Genomic DNA, 14,688 nt, shown 5'->3' with positions numbered 1-14,688 from the left:
CTCAGCATTGAACTTAGGTTACCTTGATGTTGTGAGATAAAAAAAATAGAAAAGTGATGACTGGGTGATGTTTCACATTCACAAGTGCACAAGTTTCTACATGTCCTCTCACTCTGGGACATCCAGTCAGAGGGACACATTTAAAAGTTTTTTTTTTTCTTCTGGGTACATTAAAATTACCAGATTATTTCACATATCGCAGATACAAATCACATATATTTATGAATGATATAGTCTGATCTGAGCAAAAATCTCAATTTGTTTAATGAGGTTTGTAATGTGAATTTAGCCCAGAATTAATTAATTTAGACTGCAATGCATAATCAGTATATAATACCATATGAACATAAATCCAATAGGTATTTATAATATATCTATATATACACTTTTTATGAACAGAAACTTGGGCCAGATAAAAACAAATATTTTTAAGTTTAAAACTAGTTAATTTAATTACTGTAGAAATCTTAAATATTGTTTTTTTTCTGATCCTAAATGGCAAAAATAATTTTTAAATGTTAAAATAAACTGCCCATATAAGGACATTGTTTTTTTTTGGGGGGGGTGGGGGGGGGGGGGGCAAAACTACTTTGTGTACAAAGACAAAATTTAATTTTCTATACTTTTTAGGTCTTACTAATCCTAAACAGCTAGGATAAATTAAAATGCACACCAAGCAAAAATCCAATGAAAAATGTCAGATATCTGTGCATGGAGTTGTAGAGGTTCCTAATGGCGCCCTGTGATAATCAATATCAAGCAGCTTAAATATTCTCACACAGTTCCTGAAGATTTTACAGTATTTGTGAAGTTTAAGTAACTAAAATATTACAAATCTCAGGTTTAAGCTACACCAACTTCCAGTTTAACTCCAACAACACAGAATTGGACATGTTGTGTGAGCACTGATTCAGATCCAGGCATTGGCACTGTGTTACACATCTAGTATTTGAGGGTGTGTTGCACAAGTCTTTTAAGCAAGAGGTCAGTTGGCCAGTGATGTTCCTTGTGTGTGGAAGTGCATCTGTCTCTGTCTGTCTGACCTCTCTCTTTCTTTCTCTCTCTCTCTCTCTCTCTCTCTCTCTCTCTAAACCTCAGACACAGTGAATGCTGTTTGCATTACCCTTAATTACACTTCTTCACATAAAAATGCAAGTGTTTGTCCACCATGGTGGGCGGGAAACAACAGCACATGCACACGATGACCTGCCTTAACACACCCATGCTATTAGTGTAACAGTGCAGATGTTACAATATGATATTTTTTTTTATATATGATATATTTTTTTTCTAAAATTCTTCTTAGGGATTAATAAGTTATCTATCTGTCTGCCTAATTCTATCTATCTATCTATCTATCTATCTATCTATATATATATATATATATATATATATATATATATATATATATATATATATATATATATATATATATATTTATCTATCTATGCAACATTAATGCAGAAAAGAGCATTAAAGTGGACATGAAACATTTTAGTTTGTAAAGATTTTCTATGGGATTAAATTTATGTGGGGGGAAATTTTATATAGAAAATGTTTACACACTAAAATATAATATATTATGTTTGTTACTACCCTAAACATTAGTGTTAGCATTTGATTTTTGTTTGGTGTGCATTTTCATTTCTCATAGTTATTTAGGATTAGTAGGACCTAAAAAGTATAAAAACTAAACTTTGTATTTTGCCGAAAAAAAACAAAAACAAAAAAAACAATGTCCTCATATGGGGACAGCAGTTTATTTTAACATTTAAAAATTATTCTTGCCATTGTCACGTGGTCCCTGTCTGTTCTCGTGTTTCTGTGTTTATTTACCTTTTCTGTGCCTGTCTCTGCTTGTGACTGTGAGTGTGTCTCCCACGTGATCCGTGTTCCTCAGTGTTTCTTGCCCTCACCTGTGTTCATTTGTAACTCCGCCCCTTAGCCCCAGGTGTTTTCTGTTTCCCGTGTGTGTTACACTATTTATAGTCCGTGCTCCCTTTCCCTCGTGTCGGTTCTTGTGCTTTGTTAGCCTGTTATGGTTGCGTCTCTGTTTCCCATATTTCTTGTTTTCAGTTTAGTTTCAGTTTATTTGTTTATTTTTGTCTTTTGTTATTTGTGTAATAAATTCACTCGCATTTGCATCCGCTCTCCTCGTCCTTCCTGCCCGCACCCTGACAGCCATTTAGGATCGGAAGAACCAAATTAATAAAAAAGATACATTTTAGCTTTCTACAGTAAGTAGATAAACTAGTTTCAAACATAGAAATATTACATTTTTTATCTGGCCCATGTTCTATCCATAAAAATGTGTATATGTACATATATTATAAATATCTATTGGATTTATGTTTATATGGTATTATATGTTACAATTATATGTTAGACATACATATTTAATCCATATATACAAGTTTATTAAAATGCATACAGCTGTGGGCGGAGTTATAGCCCCATAATGCGTTGGATGGATGCACTACGATGTTCCAAGTGTTCTGTATAGTCTAGAGCAATTGCTATGGTTCTTTGTCTCATAACTATAGTTGCTCTCTTTTGTATATATTTAAAAAAATTAAAACCTTAACAGTGTATTTTGTAAAAAAAATAAAATAAATAAATAAATAAATAAATAAATAAAGGTGCCGAAACTGTCTTTTATTTTACTGCAAGTTTGGTTCACTTTAATGGACAGTTATTAAGTATGGTTGAGATCAAGGGTTAAAATGTGGCTCCTCTGGGAACTAGAAATGAATATGTATAGCACAGTACTCTCCTTATGTTTTTTTCCCACTGTCTCTCTCTCTTTCTTTCTCTCTCTCTCTCTTTCTCACACACACATGTATGGATCTGTTTTTGTCCTCCGGCCCTCCAGTCTCTCCGGGCCCCTGACAGAATTCCCTGAAGGAAAGGTCAGAGAGTGCAGGAATGCCACTTCAACTGTCCATCTATGTGTATGTGTGTTGGGTTTGGAATATGGGGTGTGTGCAGTGCGGTAAAAGTGTGTAAGTGGTTGCTGCTTATGCACACAGTGTTTTTCTTCTAAATCACAAAAAGGTAATAATAAAATGACCTCCATTAAGATTAAAAATTAAAACATTAAAAATGTCCCTTTTTAGAAAGACTAATACATTCCACCTCCAGTACATGCAAAGTCAGCAACCGTCTCTTTTTGAAATATCACTAGGTAGTCAGAACCTTCAGTAGAAAGCACCAGATCCCCAGCTTTAATACACTAGCCATCAGATGCCTGTGCCAGCCAGCATCACACTGGAAGTAATGAGGGGAGAGAGCTCCCAGAGCACCATGACTCGAACATTGCGATCAAATTAAATGAAATCTAGGCCATAATTTAGCCAGCCACTATCAACTTTATGTTCAGTGATGGCAGGAACAAGAAACCTGAACTCCAGGTTCTGTTCAGTCGTCAGATTTATTACCATTTTAGCCTTTATGTGACCAGCTGGAACACCAGCATTGGCAACTAGCAAGTGTAGAGCAGGGTCTACAGGGCCAGCTGCAACATCTGCGGGCAAGAGTGCTGCACAATGCCATATATAATCTGTATGTCTCTATGCCCAATTATATCTTATCTAGTGCTTTTCCACCAAAAGAACCGTGGTGCTTTTCAGCGAACCAGCCTTAGTGCTCCACCAGTTTTAGTGGAACCATCAAAACGTCACAACATACGTTCACAACAGAGGGTGTTGCACAGCGGCGGTGAACAGAAGCAGTCACGATTCGCACTGAAGAACCTAGTATTACTGATTCCTGCTAAAAATTAATGTTCCTGGTTCTGGAATCTACTTTTGTTGGTGAAAATGCAGCAAAACAGTTAAAAATTAGGTTTGTAGCCAAAACGGTTCTACGTTGGTGGAAAATTGCTTATCTTGTTTCCAGCTTAGAGGCACCAAAACGTGTACTAATAGCTTTTAAAATTGTACATTTTCCATACTTTTCCCCGTATCCTTGTGCTTGTGTTTGTAAATATCATTATTACATTCAACTATCAATTGTTTTGTCAATAAGTGTTCTACACTGTTCCAAGAAGGCTTTGCACTAGATTTTTGAACACTGCTTTAAAGCATTTGATTGCATTGAGCCAATAGATCTTAAGTGAAGTCAAGTATTGATTTTACATTAGTTCTTGATCACAGATGCCACTCCAACTCCTGCTAAGGGAACTCAATGGAGCTCTGTCGCTTCAGATAATACAGTTTCACTGTTCCACAGAACAAGGCTGGAGGCATTTAACCCTCTAGCCCTTGCACAGCATTGGTCATTGTGTGGTTGGGCTCCTCCAGAGTGCCCCATTCTATTGACAGCACCCTATGAAGATTAAATAAGATGTTAAATTTTGCATTTGAACAATATCTGAACTCATTAGAAGGGGTGTCTGGATCCTTTGGGTATTAATTAGTAGAATTTAGATTTAAACAGTTAACCATAAATAGAAAATAACTTTCCACTCAATATCACACTTTTCAGAATAGCAGAATAAGTCATACCTCTTAACAGTAAGAGGACACTTTAGCTCAGAAAAGCACACTCTCTCACACACACATACACTCCTGTATGAATGCTCCAAGTGCAGACTCTGTGCAGACTCCCCAGGGGAAGAGCTCTCCCCTCTAAATGAAACTCTTCCCACCCAGAGCGGCTGTGCTGTGTGGGCTGCTTCAGAACAAAGCCAGGCTGTGTTGAGAAGACTGTACTCAGACACACAGACCCACACATATGTACCTCCTCTATCACATTGTTTTTCTTCATTGTTGTAAAAAGAACAGATGAACATTAGTAAACATTATGGTTTTAAATGCGTAGTACTGTATATTTGTAAGTCTGATCAATCTGACCACACTAGACAACTAGTATGATCAAGCTTAACAATACTAGTTAAACAGCCTGGCCTGCATCACCAAGCTGGTTGACCAACAAAATCAAACTGGTTGACCAGTATGACCAACATGACCAAGCTTTTTAACCAGCTTGACCTCCATGGCCAAGCATGACCAAAATCAAATGCAATATATACTCTATATACTCCTAAGTGGTCTAGCGTTCTAGCATATAATATGTTTTCACCTAGGTGACCAGCATAGACTATCTGAAACCAGCTACCAACGAAAGTTGGTCTGGGGCTAGATTCTGCAGCAGGTCAATTTTAAATATAATAATAAAAACAGCTGTAATTTCCATATAAATCACAGTAACAATTATAGTCAGTATAACTAGTAATCAGAACTAAAATAAACATTTTAATTGATTAATATTGTTTTTATCCACTGTTGTAACAACCCATCATTTATTGTTGTTATTTACAGTCAAAAACAGCTAACAATTTAGAAATTAAATAAGGACAGCCATAATGTTCAAATAAAAAATATTAAATTTATTCTTTATAACAATAATCACAGTCAATATAACTGTAATTGATAATAGATAAAATAATAATAATAATAATAATAATAATAATAATAATAATAATAATACTTTGATATTGTTTTTATTAAAAATAATTACAAATAATTATGGTGGTGTCCTGTTATATAGTACAGTACCGTATACTATTCCTAGCATTTAAATAATAACAATTATGATAAAATAAGTATGCTTATGTATGAATTATTTGTTTATTTCAAATATCAATTATTATTTTGTATTATTATTTTTACTTTTTCATTGTACTATACGAATAGTAAATGTTGTGTTACTGTATGATATAGTTATTTTCGTATAATATGGTAATATTATACAAACAATGTTTGTATGGATTTTATGCTTATTTTTTAAAATGCAAATTGTTATTATTATTATTATTATTATTATTATTATTATTATTATTACTAGGGTAATCTGTGAGTCTGACAGGGGTAGTAAGTTAACGTCAGCGCTGCTCCGTAACGCTGATTCTCTAAGCGGGTTTGCGCGCGCGTGTTGTCTCGCTGGTTTTGGCGCGCCCCCCGGGTCGTGTCGCTGTAGTGAACTGAACTGTCGATTCAGAAAAACACGCCGCGTCCTCCTCACTCCGCTGTGCGCGCGCACCGGCCCACCGGCCACATGTTTATGTGTTTATTTATTTATTTATTCGGTGAATTGTTTGTTTATATTGGGGGGGGGGGGGGGGGGCTGGCGCAGGCGCGCGCGCGCTGCTTTATTGTGTGTATGTGTGTGAATGAGGGCAGGGGGAGGTGACGTCATTTGGCGAATGTCAACAACGGTAGCGGAGTGAGAGAGAGAGAGAGAGAGAGAGAGAGAGCAGGGGAGGCGTAGAGCTTCAGTACCAAACACAGGAGACGAGGAGCTGCACGCTGAACGGAATCACCGCGCGCGCGCACACACACACGCACACACGCGCGCGCACTCGTATGCACACTCACATACACACACTCTTGCACATCAACAGAGAGATTCACAAAAACGCGCGCGCGTGCACGCTGAGGGGTCTTCTGTTCCCAAACTTGACTCTGCGAAGAGAGAGATAGAGAGAGAAAGAGTGCAGGCTTTGATCTTCCTGCACGAGGAGGCTTTAGAGGAGTCTGCAAGGAAGTCATCATGTGAAAGACATTGATTTTTTTTGAAGCACGCGCACGAACGGGCTGGATTACGAGAGAAAAACAGAGGGAAGTTGAAGGTAAGTGGACTCGACTGGCGTGTTCTGTCTCTGTCTTTTTTGTTTGTGGTTCTGCACTTCACTCAGCTCGAGCTCTAGTCGCTGCTTATATCGCCTCGTGCAGAAATGCAGTTAGAAACTCGTGCTTTTTGCAGGAGAGAGAGAGAGTAGGATAGAGAGTAAGTGAGAGAAAGAGAGGAGGGGGTGGTCGAGTTTCGGAGTAGAGCGAAGGGAACCGTGTCTTCATGCATTGCACTGACCACCCTGACCAAGCACGGTGCACGTGAACGAGGAGCGCGCGCCGTGGGACGTGGCCGCATCCTGTTGTGCTGAGCTCGAGCGGCCGGCTGCCTGTTTTTGAGCAGGAGTTGGATGCGTTGCCATCCCGGAGGAGGAGGAGGAGGAAGGGTGGAGGGGTTTGAGGGGCTTTAGGAGGAGGGGTGGGGGTGGTGGGGGTGTCAGGCATGGCCCTTGTTTTCGTGAAGGGAACAGAAGCTGTCACTCGCGGAAGCCTTGACCGACCAAGTGGCACACACACAGAGACGGACCAACCCCCCCACTCCCTTTCTTCGGGGGTCTAGTTCACCCTTTTCCGGCTTATTATTATCATCATCATTTATTTATTATTTTTAAAATGTTTTTTTAATAATAAGTATTTTAAAGAAAAGTAATATCATGTATTATTATTATTATTATTATTATTAATTGTATTATTATTATTATTATTATTATTATTATTATTATTATTATTATTATTATTATTATTGTTATTATAACCACAACCCTTACTGGTGTTACTATTGATAACTTGCTATTATTATAACCACTACTTCTACAGTTATTTTTTGTCTGAACCTTCTCCTACTACTAGTACTGCTATTAGTAATAGTAATAGTAGTACTCTTCTTCATCATCTTCTTTTTATTATTATTATTATTACTACCACGTGCATTACTGTTACTATTGTTATCATTAATAGCCTGCTACTATAGCCAATACTGCTACTATTGTATTGATATTGTCACGAAACCTACTGTATTATATCATTATTATTATTTTTATTATTACCATTACCATTATTGATGATTCTATTGATAACCTGCTATTATAACCACTACTGCTACTGTTATTTTCTCTGAAGCTGCTATTACTACTAGTGTTACTATTATTAGTAGTAGTATTAGTAGTGGTAATATTTTGGATCTTCTTTTTCTTATTATTGTTACTACTGCCACGTGCATTACTATTACTATTCTTATTAGTAATAGCCTGCTACTATTCATCTTATTTTCACGAAACTTAATATATATATATATATTTTTTATTATTATTATTGTTATTACTATTATTATTGCCACTAGTATTGTTACAGTCAGTAACTCAGTCAGTTAAGTCAGTTACTACTGCTGCTGTTATTGTAGCGCTGCTGTTTAACTGTTTTATTATCATCATCATTAATGATAATGAGGGCTGCTGTATTCTGTGCACATGGAGGGATCAGCCCGTCGTGTCACTTTTGTTTTCGCAAGAGTATCCCAGTGAAAAGCAGCAGCAGCAGTCCTGTGCTGTGGGAATGTGCTTATCCTGCTGCTGCAGAAAAGCAGCTCTCCGCCGGCTGGCTTTGTTCTGCCATCCACACACACACACACGCTCTCCAACCCGGAGCCACCGCATTACAACACCCCCCCCCCCCCCCGCCCCCTCCCCCCCCCCTCCATTAATCCACACAAATATCAGCAGAAATATCTGCTGTGTAAGGGGGGCTGCAGCAGCAGCCCTGCTGCCCGAGGGTGCCATTTAAAGCAGCAGAGTCCGCTTTTCCACACTCTCGGTCTCTCTATAGAAATGTTACTCACACCAAACAAACATTGAAAACACCGAAATCAGTATCGCATGTTTCCTGATAACTGAGGCGTGGAATCTGAGCTGAATGATCACTGACTGGAGATCAGTTTAGGAATAGGTTGCGCTGGAGTTGTGGGAGTCAGCGTGGACTGGAGCGTGGACTTGGTTGTAAACAAACAAGTCATCTTATTATCATAGTGGTCAAATTAAACCTTCGACTTTCAGATGACGTGTCGTTTTAATTCGGTTTCATTGATGAAAGCGCTTCGTCTCTCTGTAAATACAGCGCCGGTGTGTTGTCGAGTTGTGCTACCTTGTCAAACCGTGCTACCCTAGTGTATTTAAAGGTAAAAAGAAATACTATATCCTAATAATATTTTCGAATAGTCTCGCTGTAAAAGTGTCGATTTGATATTGGAATAGCCTAAATCGTTGTATCAGAGTAGAATTAAGGCAATACATGTAATTGGAAGCCATTCTATAGTTATTTTTGTTATGTTTATATTAGCATAATTATTACTTTACACGGTTGTAAAAAATATCTCACTCAAGCAAAAAAAGGCAGTGATCTCAGATTGTATAATGCACCCAAAACACGTGAAAATAGTAATAAAAATGAGAATTAGCGCATGCGCCGAGCTGCTAAGTAACACAAATCGATGGGTAGCACAAATCGACAGAACACCCCCCGTTGTGTTTTTGGCTGCTGGCTGTGAGAGCCGTGAGCTCGCTGGTTATGAATGACTTGGCTTTGTCTTCAGCTGGGAGGATGTATGAATGTAACATTAGCCCGCGTTAGCCTTTAGTTATCACACACACACGCGCGCGCGCTCCCGTAAGCTTCAGGAGCATCTGCTATGCTAATACAATGCTCGCTAGCGATCTTCTTGTCGCGATTTGATCCGATTAAGCGCGAGCCCGTGTTTGAACAGTCTGGGGGAAACACGTTTCTACGAGAGCTGTTTGGTGCTGTAAGAAATTCTGCTCCCATCCAAAACTGTGCACCCCCCTCCCCCTCCCCCTCCTCCTTCTCCTCCCTCACCAATGCGGTGATGCAGCATTTTACGCTGCCTTGTTGTTTCCACCCCGCCACCACCTGTTTTCCGCAGAGGCCCCGCCCACTACGTGCCCCAATTGGCTAATGTCCGGTACTCTTGGTACTTTCGAGCGCTCGTATTTGCATACAGCGCTGTGATTGGCCGAAATCACTGCCATCCCTCCAATCGAAGCCCAGGTGGCGGGATTTGTCTGAAAACAGGTGGAGAAAAAAGATACAGCGCGTTCCAGCCTGCATTCCTTTGTCTGCTCAGCGCAGAGAGACGGAACTCAATCCCCGTTATGTTTTATTTTTCATAAATTCACCAACACACAGTTATATATCCTATAATAGGAGGAGTATCTTAGAATTATACAATAAAACTGCTTAATTTGTTCTATAAAGAGGTTTTATGAACGTTTTAATGTAAACGTTTTGTGGGTGAGTCTTATGTTCATACTTTGGCGTCAGGTTTATTGTTCATGAACCGATGAACCTTTAGATACACGTGTATCTGTGGAAGTGTAAAAAAAAAAGATTTTATTACAAATCATTTTGGAGCATTTCATCATATTGGTCCATTCTTCATGAAATATACATTGATGAGAACAGCTGTCCGACTGTAAAAAAGAAAAAAAAGTAAAAAAGTAAAATACAGCAAAAACTGAGTTTTTCCACAACAGTGTTTTACCTCATTTATTTCATTCACATGTAATAAAACTGCACATAACCTGTTTTTTACCTCCTTTATTTCTTTATTGTAAGTGCCTGTATGTCCCATATGTCCTATATCCTACATTATGTTTCATCACAGACTGGCAGGTGCCTACCTAGGGAGAGCTTACTGTCATTACACAGAGCATTTATTTATTTTTTTGCCTTTCCACTGTCCATCTGTGTAAAGGAGCTAAGAGTGTGTTTGCTTTTGTGCTATTCTTTGTGCAATCTGTAACCAGCGCTCAACAACTGATAATTGATATTCATGTTATAAATGCAAACATCTATAAAAATATATAAAAATATATATATTAAGGTATTGCAAGGAAAGTGGACATTGTTTAGATTTAGAACACACTGTACTGTTTGCCTCCGTCTGACAGCTGATGTTTGAATTTCCGTACAGTGAATGACTGCATGTAGGAGAGCAGTGGTGTGAGTTCCACGTCGACAGTGCTCAGTGCTTGTGTCTTATCTTTAGTTCCATCTCCACGTTGCATGTTAGATTCACACAAAAAATAATGCATATTTTAATGAAGCTTGTTTTTGCACCGGACAGTGCGGTGGTAAAGTTCAGAGGAGTGTGGTGCAGCTGTAAATGCTAGCTAAAGGCATGGTTTTTGTCCTGTCCTGCTTGTTTGAATAAGCCCACCAGCGCTCTTTCAGAACACAAGCCTAGGGTATGAAAACATGTTCCCATAGCCATCCCACGTCAGCACAATGGCATGTTTGACTGAGCTCCAGATTTTGACAGAGAGAGAGGGAGCGAGAGTGTGTGTGCTGTGTGTGCGCTGTGTGTGCGAAGCTCCTGAAGTTCAGACAGGGCTTTTGTTGTTCCTCTCTTACGTTGTGTTAGGATGACACTCATGCCCATTGGCATCATCAGTCACCACTCGGAACCAGACGCTATTATCACTGCCAGGACCAGCTGTGTGTGCAGTGCCCTGCGCCGCACACACTTGCACACATTTAGTGTTTATTTATATACAATGATAGTAAAAATGTATCCCATATCATTCATACTGTATGTGTATGACTGTACAAATAATAAATTCTATACATATTATGACAGACATTGTGGTTTGTAGTCGTAGTAGAGGTTCTTAATGGTGTGCTTCGATAGTACATCCTGTGCAACTTTAATATTCATACAGTTCCAGCAGAGTTTGTGGCAAAGTGTCTATGTCTTTAGGCTTAGATGTTGAATCTTCAGCATGTGGATGAGCATTGTTGTGTTGGCGCATTATAGCACAGACCACAGTTCCTCCACGCATAAACTTGTTGGATGTTTCCTCAAAGAAAGAAGCAACACTTGTCACTACAGATGATTCTGAGTCACTCTACATGATTGTCTAGCACAACTACCCACCACATTTCACTTTTGATGCTTAATTCCTTGTGGGTGATGAGTTTATACACTCACTCAGGGTTCATACACATTTTAACCAAAAAATTTCCATTATTTTGTCATGAATTTTCCATGTGTTCAAGGCAAATTTTCTTTGACCATACGATTTTTAAAGCATCAGTGCAGACATGAACAATAAAACTAAAAATCAACTAAAACTATAATTAAAATGAATAATATAGTAGGTCCAAAATGACTCTGATAAGAATGTTGACAAACAATATTTAATAAAAAAAATGTGTGGCAGATCCTGAGAGCTCCATTGTGTAAGCTTAAAATTATTGAATGGAAACACAAAGATTTGTTGAACCTAATTTCAATGACTTTTCCAAAACTCTCTGGGTATTTTTATTTTTCCAAAACTTATCCATGACTTTTCCAGGTTTTTCATGACTGTTTGATCCCTGCTCAATGAAGTTATGAACAGTTATGTTGGATAAGCATCTGATATAAAATCAATATTTTGCCACACAGTTCACACTACACACACAATTACAGTTAGTTAAGCCAGTTTGTGTGTGAACATACTAACTAGTTTAGCCTTGTTGTCAGGAATCACAGGCTAACTTAACTGCAGTCACAATTATGCAGATATTACAAGCTATTAGTTTCAGTGCTGACGACTAAATTGAAAGCATTTACTATATGAATTATTATCTCTCTCCCCTCGTTTGTTAAAGTGACAGTGGGAAACACAAGGTGACCGGTAAATAAATCAGCTGAATTCACTGCTGACAGCAGGGAAATAAAGAAGCATATAACAAAGTATCAGAATATGATAGGGCTCAAAATAAATCTATAAAAAAAACGACAAAAAAAAAAGCCTTTCAGATCAGATCATCAGCGCCGCTGAGTGTGCCCTCCCTCACTCTCCCCTAATGCCTATCAGAGGCTCATCCCCCACTCATTAGCGTCTAATTGTGTGAAAGGATCAGTCAGACCGACTTACTTACACACAAGTCGCAGTTAAACACAGCTCCCCGGAATCAGAGCAAGCCTGTGTGTGTGTCTGTGTATATGAGGAAGAGAGACGCCTAGTAGTGATCACTAGAGCTGTGTTTATTATCACGTTTAAGCAGGTGGGATCAAAACCAATTTTCTACAGTTTTGTACAGTAACTTAAAACTGTACTTTAATATATAGATATTTGCTAAGAATACTAAAAGCAGGAGTCAGTTTTTATAGAAGTTTAAAGGAATATTGAACATGTTTTATCACAACCTAAGACAGCTACGACAAGTTTATTATCTGTAGTTTGCTTCTTAAGTTTACAGTGCAGATGCTAGGAGCAGTGTTAATGTATATGGGTTTAAAAAGCAATGTCAATAAAGGTTTTTGAAGTATATAAGTATATCTACACTGATGGGTGTGGTGGTCTGGAAATGAGGTGAGTTCAAGTAAATTTCTGGCGTTTTGCAGTCACCCATCAGATGTTCATTGCTATCTAGGTAACGCAGGTTCGCAGTGCACTCAGCGCGCTCAGTGTGGGTATATCCCTGCTCATTACACAAACATGAGGACATGATAATAAGAATACAAAATAAAGTAACATTGCTGTTCTCGTAAATGAGCTGCTCACTCTCCTTCATTAATTAAGAGAATTAGTACATGCCTTTGAGCCATGCAAAACTCAAATACGAAAAACACACTGACACGCCCTAAATCAAGGGGCACGCTGCAAGGTTGCCGGCTCATCTATAGATCTCTAACATAGGGCTCTATTATGTGTGTGTCCCAAAATTTTTGTCCTAATGGTGGACTTGTGTTGTGCCTGTGCATGTCCCCGATTTCTTCTTTACAAAACTCATATGTTGGTTTAAGCTATATTATACCACAGTTCCAACCCTGCAATGTGATTGGCTGAGAGGCATTCTATGAGTGCCATTATCAGCCAGTAATGCACTGTAACTGAAGCTTTCCATGTATTACTCCGCCACATACAGGTAACCTAGCAACAATGCAGCGCTTACAAGCCAAACAGCGCAGCTACAAACAGAGCAACAATGGAACTATTTTAACTCGCGGAGTGTTTATAATCAAACAGATCATATTTTCTCGTCACTACCAGTATTTTATGAATAGTATTAGATCAGTGCATCCCTGATCTTAAACACTCAGAAGTGTTGTTTTATTTGGAAATGGATAAATACAAATATAATTTAATTTACAGTAAAAACGCTAACTTGTAAGCATGCCATTAGGTTGAATTAAGATGCAGTTCAGTGTAATTTTGATCAGATAAGGCAGAAGCACAGTTAGTCTGGGCACTATTTTGGGAGATATTCTGTGTATATGTATGTGTGAGTGTGTGTGGGCGGGTTTAGTCACAGGGTTATTTTTGGAGTGTGTTGGTGCTGCTGTTTGTCTTCGGCCTCAGACATATCCAGGTCCTTACTTGTGCAGCACAGAAAATACACATCGCAATCAGTGTGTGATATCCAGCGAGTGTGTGTAGTCCTTCTCCACAGTATGTCCATCAGTCTACAGGAGTGTGCATTAGTGTCTGAAAGTGTCCAGAGGCCAAATCTGACCATCTATGTGCGTCTGTGCTTTCAGGCGCACTCATTCATGCATTTGTCTGCTAGTGTGTGTATTCAGATACATGATCACAGTCACACACACTGATAATATTCACACATTCACTTCTGTACTCTCTGACTCAAATGCAGGTGGGCTTTTTGAGCTAAATAAAGACATGGTCACTGATTTCTTAGAACTGTAGTGACGCCTTCAGTGTGAAAATGGCACTATAGAATAGAGAGAACTGTTGTGGTTATTATTGTGCTATTAATATCTACCCATTCTACCCAAGTCTCTTACTTAGAGCACGATAGTGAGTAGTGTACTGTGTACTAGTACAGCACGCTTAAATGTAAAGTACTATACTAAAGTGTATCATGCTCTATTGAACTGTTCTGAACCTTTCTAGGGTGTATTGTACTGTACTATACTGCAAGATTACTGTAATGTAAAATAATAATAGTATATTGTATTGCACATCCTAATGGTGTAGAACATTACCCACTTAAATACCTACACAGGTCCCCAATTTCCACTTTACAAAACTTATGA

General features: G+C 38.5%; 1 protein-coding gene across 1 annotated transcript in view; it reads left to right on the top strand.

Moving 5' to 3' along the window:
- Positions 1–6,267: 6,267 nt before the first annotated feature.
- bach2b (BTB and CNC homology 1, basic leucine zipper transcription factor 2b) overlaps positions 6,268–14,688 on the top strand; it is a 170,729-nt gene continuing 162,308 nt past the window's right edge. The window contains exon 1 of the mRNA XM_007254915.4: positions 6,268–6,631. The gene's annotated coding sequence lies outside the window, so the exon portion shown is untranslated. The remainder of the gene's footprint in view (positions 6,632–14,688) is intronic.

Source organism: Astyanax mexicanus, chromosome 1, assembly GCF_023375975.1.
Source record: "Astyanax mexicanus isolate ESR-SI-001 chromosome 1, AstMex3_surface, whole genome shotgun sequence".
In the NCBI taxonomy this organism is placed as follows: domain Eukaryota; kingdom Metazoa; phylum Chordata; class Actinopteri; order Characiformes; family Acestrorhamphidae; genus Astyanax; species Astyanax mexicanus.
The sequence above is the reverse complement of the archived record's forward strand: the minus strand, read 5'-3'. Positions and strand labels throughout refer to the sequence as shown.